The following is a 12,665-nucleotide window of genomic DNA, read 5'->3' as shown; positions in this document are numbered from 1 at the left end:
AACCCCTAACATAATTAAATTTTACTTAAATATATTCACCTATACAAAAAAAACAAACAAAAAAAACCTCACAGAGTAAATCTATGACCTTACATGATGTTGGCCTGGTTTTTACATTTCACACACTTTATAAACTAAATATATTTTCTTTTCTCTTTTACTGAATGCATTTCATTTAATCCAAGAATAATGTAAGTATTTCATAGAAAATCTGGAAAACAGAAACGTACATACATATATACATTAATAAATGAATACCTAAGTAAATAAAGCCCTTCACAAGCCAACCATTCTGACTCAATTATTGTTAGAACTGTTTTATATTTTTGCTTAGCTTCTTCCTCAGGCATCTCTCTTCTTACATCATCCTGATCACAATGAAAGTGCATATATCATTTTGTTTCTGGCTACTTTCACTTAATGCAATAACAAAAGTATGTTTTCATGTTGTTAGTCTTTTTAATAAAAATATTTATTTCTGATTAGAAAAGAAATTCATGCTCATGACAAAAAAAAATGTCTGAGAATTCAGAAAGTATGAAGAAAAAAATAAAAGTTGTCTGAAACTTCTCCTCCCAGAGATCATTTTTGGTATCTCTGGGAGGAAAATGCAGAAGCTAGACTTTGGAGTCAGACTGAAGTTCAAATCCATTCTGCCACTTGCTTATTGGATACCTCCTTAACGAAATCCTTTCCCCTTCCACAGGAGGATCCTTTCCTACGCTCTCTGATTCTGTTTCCCTCATAATCTAATAGTAGTAAACACTTAGTGTGTTTCTAGGTAGCATTGCTTATGATTAAAATGACTTTGGATTGACAAACTTCCATCGCATTGGGGCAAACTGTAATGAACTGTAAATACTGGATCGTGGTAGTAATTCTTAGGAGAACCCTGGACACCACACGTACGGAACCATTACTTGGGGGTTGGGGCTCCTACACCCACCTAGTGTGCATCTCACTTCCTTGAGGCCTCATCTGAGGGACCAAAGATAGTGGACCCGGGAGAACTCTCCTGGGAAACTGGGAAACTGCAGATCCTGTGCTATATCCACCTGAATAGACTGGTGGCAATTGGAGCCTGTAGGAGCTCTCATGAGTCTCTGTGTTTACTTAGTTGAAACCAAAGCTAGACCAGCAAACCTCTGATCAGTGAGACAACCTCTCTATTTTCATAGGGTTAGGTTTTATCATATATAATACACTGGATACTGTGTCTATCTGGTTCACAGTTGTATCTAATATTTAGCACAGTCCTTGGGACAAGAAATATACATTGATTGCTGAATCAATTAATGATGAATGATTAAATAGAATTATTGTGGGGATTGAAATAATATGTAAAGGTTAATTCCATACCTGGAACTTTGTCATCATTCATTGTAAAGAAAGGATATAAATATTACTCTTCTAGAATTTTTCCTATTACTACATAGGATTTCTTTTTTACAAAAATGAGATCAGACTTTAACTGCTATTTCCTAATCTCTTTACTCACTCAATAATATATTATAAACAAATTGCCATGTAAATATATGCAGATCAACATCACTGTTGTATTTTTTTATTTTTATTTATTTTTTTTTAAAGATTTCACTTATTTATTTGACAGAGAGAGATCACAAGTAGACGGAGAGAGAGGCAGGCAGAGAGAGAGAGAAAGAGGGAAGCAGGCTCCCTGCTGAGCAGAGAGCCAGATGCGGGACCCATCCCAGGACCCTGAGATCATGACCTGAGCCGAAGGCAGCCGCTTAACCCACTGAGCCACCCAGGCGCCCCAATTTTTATTTATTTTTTTAAATTTCTTTTCAGTGTTCCAGAATTCATTGTTTATCTACCACACCCAGTGCTCCATGCAATACGTGCCCTCTACCGTTATATTTTTTAAAGATTTATTTATTGATTATTTGAGGCGGGGGAGAAGCAAAGAGGGAGCAAGAGGGAAAGAAACAGAAGTGGATTCCTCATACCGGGCTTGATCTCATGATCCTGAGTTCATGACCTGGGCCAAAATCAAGGGTCAGGTGCTCGGAATGCCTGAGTGGCTCAGTCCTTAAGTGTCTGCCTTTGGCTCAGGTCATGATCCCAGGGTCCTGGGATCTAGCCCTGTGTGGGGCTCCCCGCTTAGCAGGAAACCTGCTTCTACCTCTCCCATTCCCCCGTTTGTGTTCCCTCTCTCACTGTCAAATAAATAAATAAAATCTTAAAAAAAAAAGTCAGACGCTCAACTGACCTTGCTATCTAAGCACCCCTCAATATCACCATCTTAAATATCTGTATAATTTTAATTAAGTTGTTGAATACTATTTTTTACCCCAGGGAATGTTTTTAAACTAAATACAAAACATTATATTTACAAAGGAGTAAACGGATTTATAAATGTTATAATAAAATAGGAGAGTTTTTAAACCTTCATTGTCCAAACACAAAGTTCCAAAACAAACTAAATGTTACCATCATATCCAGCACTATAAATGATATCTCAGAATTCCTTTCTTTTTTTAAAAATACTTTATTTATTTATTTGACAGAGATCACAAGTAGGCAGAGAGGCAGGCAGAGAGAGAGGAGGAAGCAGTCTCCCCACGGAGCAGAGAGCCCTATGTGGGCTCGATCCCAGGACCCTGGGATCATGACCCAAGCCAAAGGCAGAGGCTTTAGCCCACTGAGCCACCCAGGCATTCCTTTCTAAACTAGTGAACATGTGCTTTATTTTTTAGTGGAGTATTAATTAGCTAATTAAGTCAACAGTTGTTTTGTTGACACAATGTTCCAAACATAATCTAAGTTGAGGTGTAGAAAAAGATTAATAGGTTACAGTCCTTATGGGTCAATCTGAAGTATAAACACATAATTGCAGCACAATTTAGGTAGACTATAGTTATAAACTGCATTAGACACAGAAAAGAGTCTAACAGGTTCTGCCTAGAGCAGAGGAGGAAGGCTTTTAAGTAAAAGTGACATTTGTACCTAGTCTAGAATATTGGATATAGACAACATACAAGATTTATTTGTCTGTATTTGAGTAAAGTATTTGATAAGAAGGTCAAAACACTACTCCCAGAAAAGAAATTCCAAATTAACAGAAATGGTACATAAAACACCTGGATTTCAGGGTCAAAGTCAGAGTATCAGTCCCCATTCTCAGATTAATGTGGGTCCATGGCATGGCAACAGACTGCCCTCTAATCCCAGTTAATTGGCCATCAAATGCTTGCCATTGATTTTAAGGAGAAACAGATAGGAGAAGGTCATTAGCGGAGTGCTAATCCAGTGCTAGGAAGAATAACTCCAAATGGTTGACCACTGGCTATGTATTATCACAGCCATCTTTGTAGAGACAAGCAGGCATTGTTGGGACACTATCCCTGAAAACATACAATTACAGACAGGGGTTCTGGAATCAGAAAGCTGGACAACTAATGAGCTTCCCATCTTGTTCATTCTTTCAGTGTCATTTCTATAAACCTCAGGTTTCTCAAACCTGCAAAGGGAACTGTTGATAAGGTCACACGACTTTATAAGTTTGCTGCAAGAAGCGAATAATATCTGCACAATCCCTTAGAGATATTAAAGTACATCAATGAATAATGTTGTGTAACGATTTTAGTCCTAATGGCTTTGCTACGGAGTCAGTCAGTCCCTGGCTTTAAATCTCAGTTCCAATACTCGTGGCCTGCCCTCTCTGAATCTTAATTTCCTCATTGTAAAATGGGGATATCTGTCTGACATATGTGTGTGTTGGATCTCAGGAGGATAAGAAGATAGAATATGAGTGAGGACAAACTTATCTGGAAAGCTGACATTGACCTGATATGCAAAATTCAATCACACTGCCTATTGAAATGCTACAATACAAGGTGGCATAAAGTCTCTGTCCCAAACACCTCCTATGTTCTCCCTGACATCCTGAACACCCTTATTCCTTACTTGGATTCCCCCTCCCCCTCATGACCTCCCCATAAACTAGTGACCAAAGTGTTAACATCTGGATGAGCCTGGCGCCTGCAAGATCCTCGTCTAGTACTACAGCTGGTTTGCTGGATTCTGTTCTGAAATTTTGCTCTCACCCCTGTCATCCCTATAGAAAAGTCTGTTTCCAATAGCAAGTCCACTTATAACGGACTTGTCTCCTTGTACAAGAACAACTAGTGAAAGAGATTCTGTGCTACAAACAATGCTTAATTCAATCTGTGACTAGGATGGCCACGTGCTATAATGATCAGAGCTCTCTAATAGAGAGCTAATAGGTTAACAGGCTGGGTGACCATCTTTCTTCTGAGGCTGTTTCTGCCAGCCTGGTATAGGAGTCCTACCTGGACTCTTAAATATTGCTGGAGGGATGCCTGGGTGGCTTAGTTGGTTAAGCAGCTGCCTTCGACTCAGGTCATGATCCCAGTATCCTGGGATCCAGTCCCGCATAAGGCTCCCTGCTCCATGGAGAACCTGCTTTTCTCTCTCCCTCTGCCTGCCTCTCTGCCTGCTTGTGCTCTCTCTCTCACTGTCAAATAAATAAATAAAATCTTTAAAAAAAAAAAGAAATATTGTTGGAAACTATAAGGACAAAGTAGCAACAGCAGTGTAGCTAAAGAAGAATGGCAATGAAAAAGAGTGAGAAGGGCAGAGATAGGAAAAAATGAAGAGAATGAAGACACCTAGTTCTGGGGGAAAAAGGAAGAACCGAAATACTGAAATGTAATAAATGGAGAGCCTGGAGTGCCAGAAGTCTAGTAAAGATCTGAGTTAAAGAAAAACACAAAAGAGAAGAACCCATATTATAAAGCAGCTTTGAGGGGTCAGGGGAAAATGTAATTTTCAGGTTACATATAAAGGGCAGCTGAATAAAGGGAAAGAGGCATAATTATTTCTTCCATGTACCTTGAATTGTTAATCCCACAAAATTCCAAATCAAAGGAAATTTTGATAAGGACAACAAAAGCATTTAAGTTTATGAGCAGAATTCATTGTATTGATTTTCAAAGAAACTACACTCTTCTGGACTCCTGGACAGCTCTGACAGTTAAGCATCTGCCTTCAGCTCAGGTCATCCCTGGGTCCTAGGATCGAGTCCCTGAGCAGGGAGGCTGCTTCTCCCTCTGCCTGCCACTCCTCCTGCTTGTGCTCGCTCTCTCTCTCTGACAAATAAATAATTTTTGTTTTTAAAGAAAGAAACAATAGCTTCCAAATAATGAGAACTATTAACTAACAGAGTCGTCTTTATGGACATGGTGGAAATCGAGGAAATAGCAAACAAAACTGAGTCCTACAGTAGAGGATTCCAATAAGATATTATGTTATACCAGCTAAACGTAGATAAATTATATATTTTTTACTTCTCTGATTCTCATTCAGGAAGCAAAAATTCAGAATTAGAAAGATTCACTCTTAATATCAATGAACAGCTTCAATTTGTCAATTTGCCAAACAAGAACATAGAGTTAAACCTCATTGCTTTAAGAATCATGAAATAGGGATGCCTGGGAGGCTCAGTGGGTTAAAACCTCTGTCTTCAGCTCGGGTCATGATCTCAGGGTCCTGGGATTGAGCCCCACATCGGGCTCTCCGCTCTGCGGGGAGCCTGTTTCTGCCTCTCTCTCTCTGCATGCCTCTCTGCCTATTTGTGATCTCTGTCTTTCAAATAAATAAATAAAATCTTAAAAAAAGAGAGAATCATGAAATAAATCACCCATGTTCCATCACCATAAAATTTAATTTAGGGGGGCCTGGGTGGCTCAGTTGGTTAGGCGTCTGCCTTCAGCTCAGGTCATCATCATGGGGTCCTGAGATGAGCCCCTTGTCCAGCTCTAAGCTGAGTGAGGCGCATGCTTCTCCCTTTTCCCCTGCTTGTGCTTTCTTGCTCTCTCTCCCATAAATAAATATAGTCTTTAAAAAAAATTAATTTAATTGAGGTAATCTCTAAGTGGTGGTATTATTTGCAACTATTTTCTTTTTAAAAATACTTCACTGGGCTTTTTTCCTCTACATTTTCTATTCATGGTTATGTATTACTTTGATATCAGAAAAATCATTTAACTCAGATTCATGTATATGTTCAAAACGGTTTACTATGAATTATAAGAAAATCTATTCTATTGTTTAAAAATTGTTTTAATTGATATATTAAGTAGAATATAAAGAATTGCATATTTTTCCATGCTTTGTAATTCTAGAATAATTCTATCCAACTGGCAAAGATTCCTCATATTTTTCCTTTATTTTAGATAAGAATTTTAGAGGTGTTTTGTAGAGGGAATGTAGTTATTAGTACTGTGCTACTACTGAAAAAAATCATTTTTAGTATCAACCTAATAATCACTGTGATAATTTTAGGATTACCTGTATAGAGCATTTCATCTTGATGTTAATGTTCTTTTTATATTAAGGGTACAGATAGGATCTGAGTTGTTCATTAAGGTTGATTCACACTTTTGTTTGGTATGCAATTTGAGCTAAAAGTAATAATCTCAAATGCCTTCAAGCCTTGTGCAGTAATTAGAAGAAGAATGCTTAACCTTTTCTCTTTAACAATAATTTCCTATATAAAAAGTAAAAGGAATATTTAACTTTTAAATTATTATTATGAAACCTGAGTAAATTGCTTTGAAATATTAAAAAAAATCGTCTATGCTAAACTCTTTCCATTCAAATCCCAACTATTATAAGTTTCTTACACACCATGGCACAATTGTTGAGTTTAGAATCAAGTCTTATAAACAGATCTAATAGTGGAGCTTGACCTTTAAAAACCACTGGAAGTGTCACTGATGTCATCACTATTACACAGCTTCTCTTTCGACTTTAGCTTTTTTTTTTTTTTTCTGGATTAAGTGTAAACTGTGCTATAATCCATCTCGTTTCATCTCAGCTGTATCTCCAAAGAAAGACCAAATGCCTAAAACCGCTTATGGTATAGTTAGATGACAATGTCCAAGTGTAAAGCAATAGTAAAACAATGACTATAATCAGCATATTCACTACATGAAAGCGCATATTACCTCTTGTCTTCCTTTAGTACTCAAATGAAGGAAAGGAGAGAGGAAGGAAGGGAGGAAGGAAGAAAGTTGAGCCTTCCAGAGAATTAATTCAGAATCACCCATTGTTATTTTTCAGTGAAAGAGGGAACATGCCTTTTGGGCTGGTTTTAAAACTGCTAAAATCATGGTTTCATTCCTTCCTTCTAGAATGAGCTTTATACAAAGAAAATCTCCCCTCCCCTGTCACAGGATGGAAATTTAACTCCCACACCATCCACAACTCACAAATTTCTTCAACGGAATCTGGCCATAAAGTGTGATAAGCTGTGCACAAAATCATACACTTTTGGTGAAAGTATCTTAAAATACAAGCTCAACTGAATAGAATAGTATCCTCATTTTCTCATATAAAGGTAGGGATATTTGTTTTCTGTCAGGGTTTCTACATAAATAAATCACTTTCTAAGTTGAGCAGAATCAAAAATTGCTAAGAGTTGCAAGAAAAATAAAAATCTAATATTGACTAAGGAGATCCTTAAAAGGAGCCAAGTTAGCCATTTTAAATATAAACTACAAGGGTTAGAGGAGTTCCAGGATTCCAGATGCCTTCCATTTGTAATAACGCCCTTTTGGTCTACTTTCCATAGAAGGGAAACTTTGAGACTAAAGAGGACTTGGTCAAAACAGAATATTTTTTTTTTCAGTTTAATCTATTATTTTTTTCAGTTTTTAATCTATTATTAAATAGATTACACGAATTATAAACCACATGTTAGAGTTATTATGCTCTTGGGAACTGAACTGGGCAGTCAGTTCCCTAATTTAAAAAATGATATGGTTCTTTGTCCTTGAAATTATACTTCAAAGTTTAAGAAATTATTTCATTTTGATTGAATTATCAGACTTCTTGTATCTTTACTTTAGGGAGACACTTAACAAAGCCTTGCAGAATATTCTCATGAACTGGAAGGAAAAAATAGAAATATGGGCTTTGATGATTCTAAATAAAGAGTAGGCTAATGGGTTGATGCCAACATGAAACAAGTCCCTGGCAATCTGCCACAGGATTCTGCTTATGACCCTGTGCTCTTCAAATATTTCATCATCAACTCAAGTTGAATGGCTAACACCAGATTGTTATTAATATAAAGCATGGAAAAGTGATTTACATAGGAGTGTGTGATGAACTTCTAAAAATGGTAACAGGAATTATAATCTTTTTCCTTTAGTAGAACCTTGAAAATATTAGGAACACCAAAACGGACTTTTACAGTTATGTTCTGACAAAAAATTTAGTTTTGTGATTCTGTTGAGAAGAGATGCAAGGAGAAAAAGTGAGAAAATAATGTAAATGACCTAAGTCATCATCAATAATATAGTCAATTTAGAGATAATGTGTGAAATATAAAAATTAACAGTAAGTAGTAGCAATTTATCAAGAATCATAATGGTGGTAAGTTATCAGAAGAAAACAGCTAAAATAATTAAAAGTGGTTGTTTATCATGAGAATAAAAAAATGGCCTGGAAAGGAGCAGGACATTGATGTTTATATTGTAAACCTTCAGAAGTATTAGAATTTTAATCTTTAATATGCATGTATTTTTAAATATATTAAAATTAAATTTATTTATTAACTCACACCCCAAGAAGGAACTATGTTTAAAACAAACAAACAAACAAACAAAAACAGAAATCCTCCCCAACTAAAAAGACACCAGCATCCTTGGAAAATGTCAAATTCTGGTTGTGGAACAAGAAATGTACAAGATGCTCTTGAAACCTTTTATCTTTCAAGGTGTCCTATCAGTATGACTAGAAACGATTATATGATACAATATGATAGCAAGAAAGCTGTCAGAAAATACTATGGTCATGATCAAAAGACTGAACTAACTCAGAATAGGCTCCTACTGACTAAAGATGGAAAAATTGAGCACTAAAATGAGTAATTACCACAGTGGACTGAAATACCGCAAATATACCTAAATTCATTAATTCATAATGATTAATAACTAATAAGAAATGGAGTATCTCCACACTTCTGGTTTTTGTCAAGCACTGTGGCAATTTTTCTCTTAAAAACAGCCACAGAAGAGGCATCTGTGTGGTGTAGTTCATTAAGTGTCTGACTCTTGGTTTCAGCTCAAGTTATAATCTTAGGGTCCTGGGATTGAGCCCCACATGGCCTTGGGATTCTCTCTCCCCTCTCCTTCTTAAATAAATAAATAAATCTTTTTTAAACATGGCCACAGCATTATCTCTAGTCCCATATGCTACTTCAGCACCCTAAACAACATAATCAAAAAGTAGAGTCTATTTCCACTCCACAAACTAAGTGAGATTCTTTTATTTTTTTTTTTTTGTTTGTTTTTTTAAATAAACCTATAATGCATTTTTATCCCCAGGGGTACAGGTCTGTGAATCGCCAGGTTTACACATTTCCCAGCACTCATCATAGCATATACCCTCCCCAATGTCCATATCCCCACCACCATCTCCCATCCCCCCTCCCCCCAGCAACCCTCAGTCTGTTTTTTGAGATTGAGTCTTTTATGGTTTGTCTCCCTCCCAATCCCACCTTCTTTCATTTTTTCTTTTCCTACCCCCAGCCCCCCCACATTGCATCTCCACTTCTTCATATCAGGGAGATCATATGATAGTTGTCTTTCTCCGATTGACTTATTTTGCTAAGCATAATACCCTCTAGTTCCATCCATGTCATCACAAATGGCAAGATTTCATTTCTTTTGATAGCTGCATAGTATTCCATTGTGTATATATACCACTTCTTCTTTATGCATTCATCTGTTGATGGACATCTAGGTTCTATCCATAATTTGGCTATTGTGGACATTGCTGCTATAAACATTCGGTTGCACGTGCCCCTTCAGAGCACCACGTTTATATCTTTAGGATATATACCCAGTAGTGCAATCGCAGGGTCATAGGGTAGCTCTATTTTCAGTTTTCTGAGGAACCTCCACACGGTTTTCCAGAGTGGTTGCACCAGCTTGCATTCCCACCAACAGTGTAGGAGGGTTCCCCTCTCTCCACATCTTCACCAGCATCTGCCATTTCTTGACTTGTTAATTTTAGCCATTCTGACTGGTGTGAGGTGGTATCTCTTTGTGGTTTTGATTTGTATTTCCCTGATGCAGAGTAATGTGGAGCATTTTTTCATGTGTCTGTTGGCCATCTTGATGTCTTCTTTGCAGAAATGTCTGTTCATGTCCTCTGCCCATTTCTTGATTGGATTATTTGTTCTTTGGGTGTTGAGTTTGCTAAGCTCTTTATAGATTTTGGATACTAGCCCTTTATCTGATATGTCGTTTGCAAATATCTTCTCCCATTCTGTCAGTTGTCTTTTGGTTTTGTTAACTGTTTCCTTTGCTGTGCAAAAGCTTTTGATCTTGATGAAATCCCAATAGTTCATTTTTGCCCTTGCTTCCATTGTCTTTGGAGATGTTCCTAGGAAGAAGTTGCTGTGGTTGAGGTCGAAGAGGTTGCTCCTGTGTTCTCCTCAAGGATTTTGATATATTCCTTTCTCACATGGAGGTCCTTCATCCATTTTGAATCTATTTTCGTGTGTGGTGTAAAGAAATAGTCCAATTTCATTTTTCTGCATGTGGCTGTCCAATTTTCCCAGCACCATTTGTTGAAGAAGCGGTCTTTTTTCCATTGGACATTCCTTCCTGCTTTGTCAAAAATTAGTTGACCATAGAGTTGAGGGTCTATTTCTGGGCTTTCTATTCTGTTCCATTGATCTATGTGTCTGTTTTTGGGCCAGTACCATGCTGTCTTGATGATGACAGCTTTGTAATAGAGCTTGAAGTCCGGAATTGTGATGCCATCAACTTTAGCTTTCTTTTTCAATATTCCTTTGGCTATTCGAGGTCTTTTCTGGTTCCATATAAACTTTAGGATTGCTTGTTCTATTTCTTTGAAAAAATGGATGGGATTTTGATAGGGATTGCATTAAATGTGTAGATTGCTTTAGATAGAATAGACATTTTCACAGTATTTGTTCTTCCAATCCATGAGCATGGAACATTTTTCCATTTCTTTGTGTCTTCCTCAATTTCTTTCATGAGTATTTTATAGTTTTCTGAGTATAGATTCTTTGCCTCTTTGGTTAGGTTTATTCCTAGCTATCTTATGGTTTTGGGTCCAATTGTAAATGGGATTGACTCCTTAATTTCTCTTTCCTCTGTCTTGTTGTTAGTGTAAAGAAATGCAACTGATTTCTGGGCATCGACTTTATATCCTGACACTACTGAATTCCTATACAAGTTCTAGCAGTTTTGGAGTGGAGCCTTTTGGGTTTTTCACATATAGTATCATATCATCTACAAAGAGTGATAGTTTGACTTCTTTGCCAATTTGGATGCCTTTAATTTCTTTTTGTTGTCTGATTGCTGAGGCTAGGACTTCTAGTACTATGTTGAACAGCAGTGGTGATAACGGACATCCTTGCTGTGTTCCTGACCTTAGCGAAAAAGCTTTCAGTTTTTCTCCATTGAGAATGATATTTGCAGTGGGTTTTTCATAGATGGCTTTGATAATATTGAGGTATGTGCCTTCTATCCCTACACTTTGAAGAGTTTTAAACAGGAAGGGATGCTGTATTTTGTCAAATGCTTTTTCAGTATCTATTGAGAGTATCATATGGATCTTATTCTTTCTTTTGTTAATGTATTGTATCACATTGATTGATTTGCAGATGTTGAACCAACCTTGAAGCTCTGGAATAAATCCCACTTGGTCGTGGTGAATAATCCTTTTAATGTACTGTTGGATCCTATTGGCCAGTATTCTGGTGAGAATTTTCGCATCTGTGTTCATCAAAGATATTGGTCTGTAGTTCTCTTTTTTGATGGGATCCTTGTCTAGTTTTGGAATCAAGGTGATGCTGGCCTCATAAAATGAGTTTGGAAGTTTTCCTTCCATTTCTATTTTTTGGAAGAGTTTCAGGAGAATAGGAATTAATTCTTCTTTAAATGTTGGTAGAATTCCCCTGGGAAGCCGTCTGGCCCAGGACTTCTGTTTGTTTGGAGATTTTTGATGACTGTTTCAATCTCCTTACTGGTTATGGGTCTGTTCAGGTTTTCTATTTCTTCCTGGTTCAGTTGTGGTAGTTTATATGTCTCTAGAAATGTATCCATTTCTTCCAGATTGTCGAATTTGTTGGTGTAGAGTTGCTCATAGTATGTTCTTATAATTGTTTGTATTTCTTTGGTGTTGGTTGTGATCTCTCCTCTTTTATTCATTTTATTTATTTGGGTCTTTCTCTTTTCTTTTTGATAAGTCTGGCCAGGGGTTTGTCAATCTTATTAATTCTTTCAAAGAACAAGCTCCTAGTTTCATTGATTTGTTCCATTGTTTTTTTTAGTTTCTATTTTATTGATTTCTGCTCTCATCTTTATGATTTCTATTCTCCTGCTGGGTTTAGGCTTTCTTTGTTGCTCTTTCTCCAGCTCCTTTAAGTGTAGGGTTAGGTTGTGTATTTGAGACCTTTCTTGTTTCTTGAGAAAGGCTTGTACCACTATATATTTTCCTCTCAGGACTGCCTTTGTTGTGTCCCACAGATTTTGAACCATTGTGTTTTCATTATCATTTGTTTCCATGAATTTTTTCAATTCTTCTTTAATTTCCTGGTTGACCCATTCATTTTTTAGAAAGATGTTGTTTAG

General features: G+C 36.8%; 1 protein-coding gene across 4 annotated transcripts in view; it reads left to right on the top strand.

Annotated features, from left to right (window-relative positions):
* SEL1L2 (SEL1L2 adaptor subunit of ERAD E3 ligase) overlaps positions 1–12,665 on the top strand; it is a 113,436-nt gene that overhangs the window by 54,785 nt on the left and 45,986 nt on the right. The gene's annotated exons all lie outside the window — the stretch shown is intronic.

This window comes from Mustela erminea, chromosome 7 (genome assembly GCF_009829155.1).
Source record: "Mustela erminea isolate mMusErm1 chromosome 7, mMusErm1.Pri, whole genome shotgun sequence".
NCBI lineage: Eukaryota > Metazoa > Chordata > Mammalia > Carnivora > Mustelidae > Mustela > Mustela erminea.
Note: the sequence above shows the minus strand (reverse complement) of the source record. Positions and strands in the feature narration are given on the sequence as shown.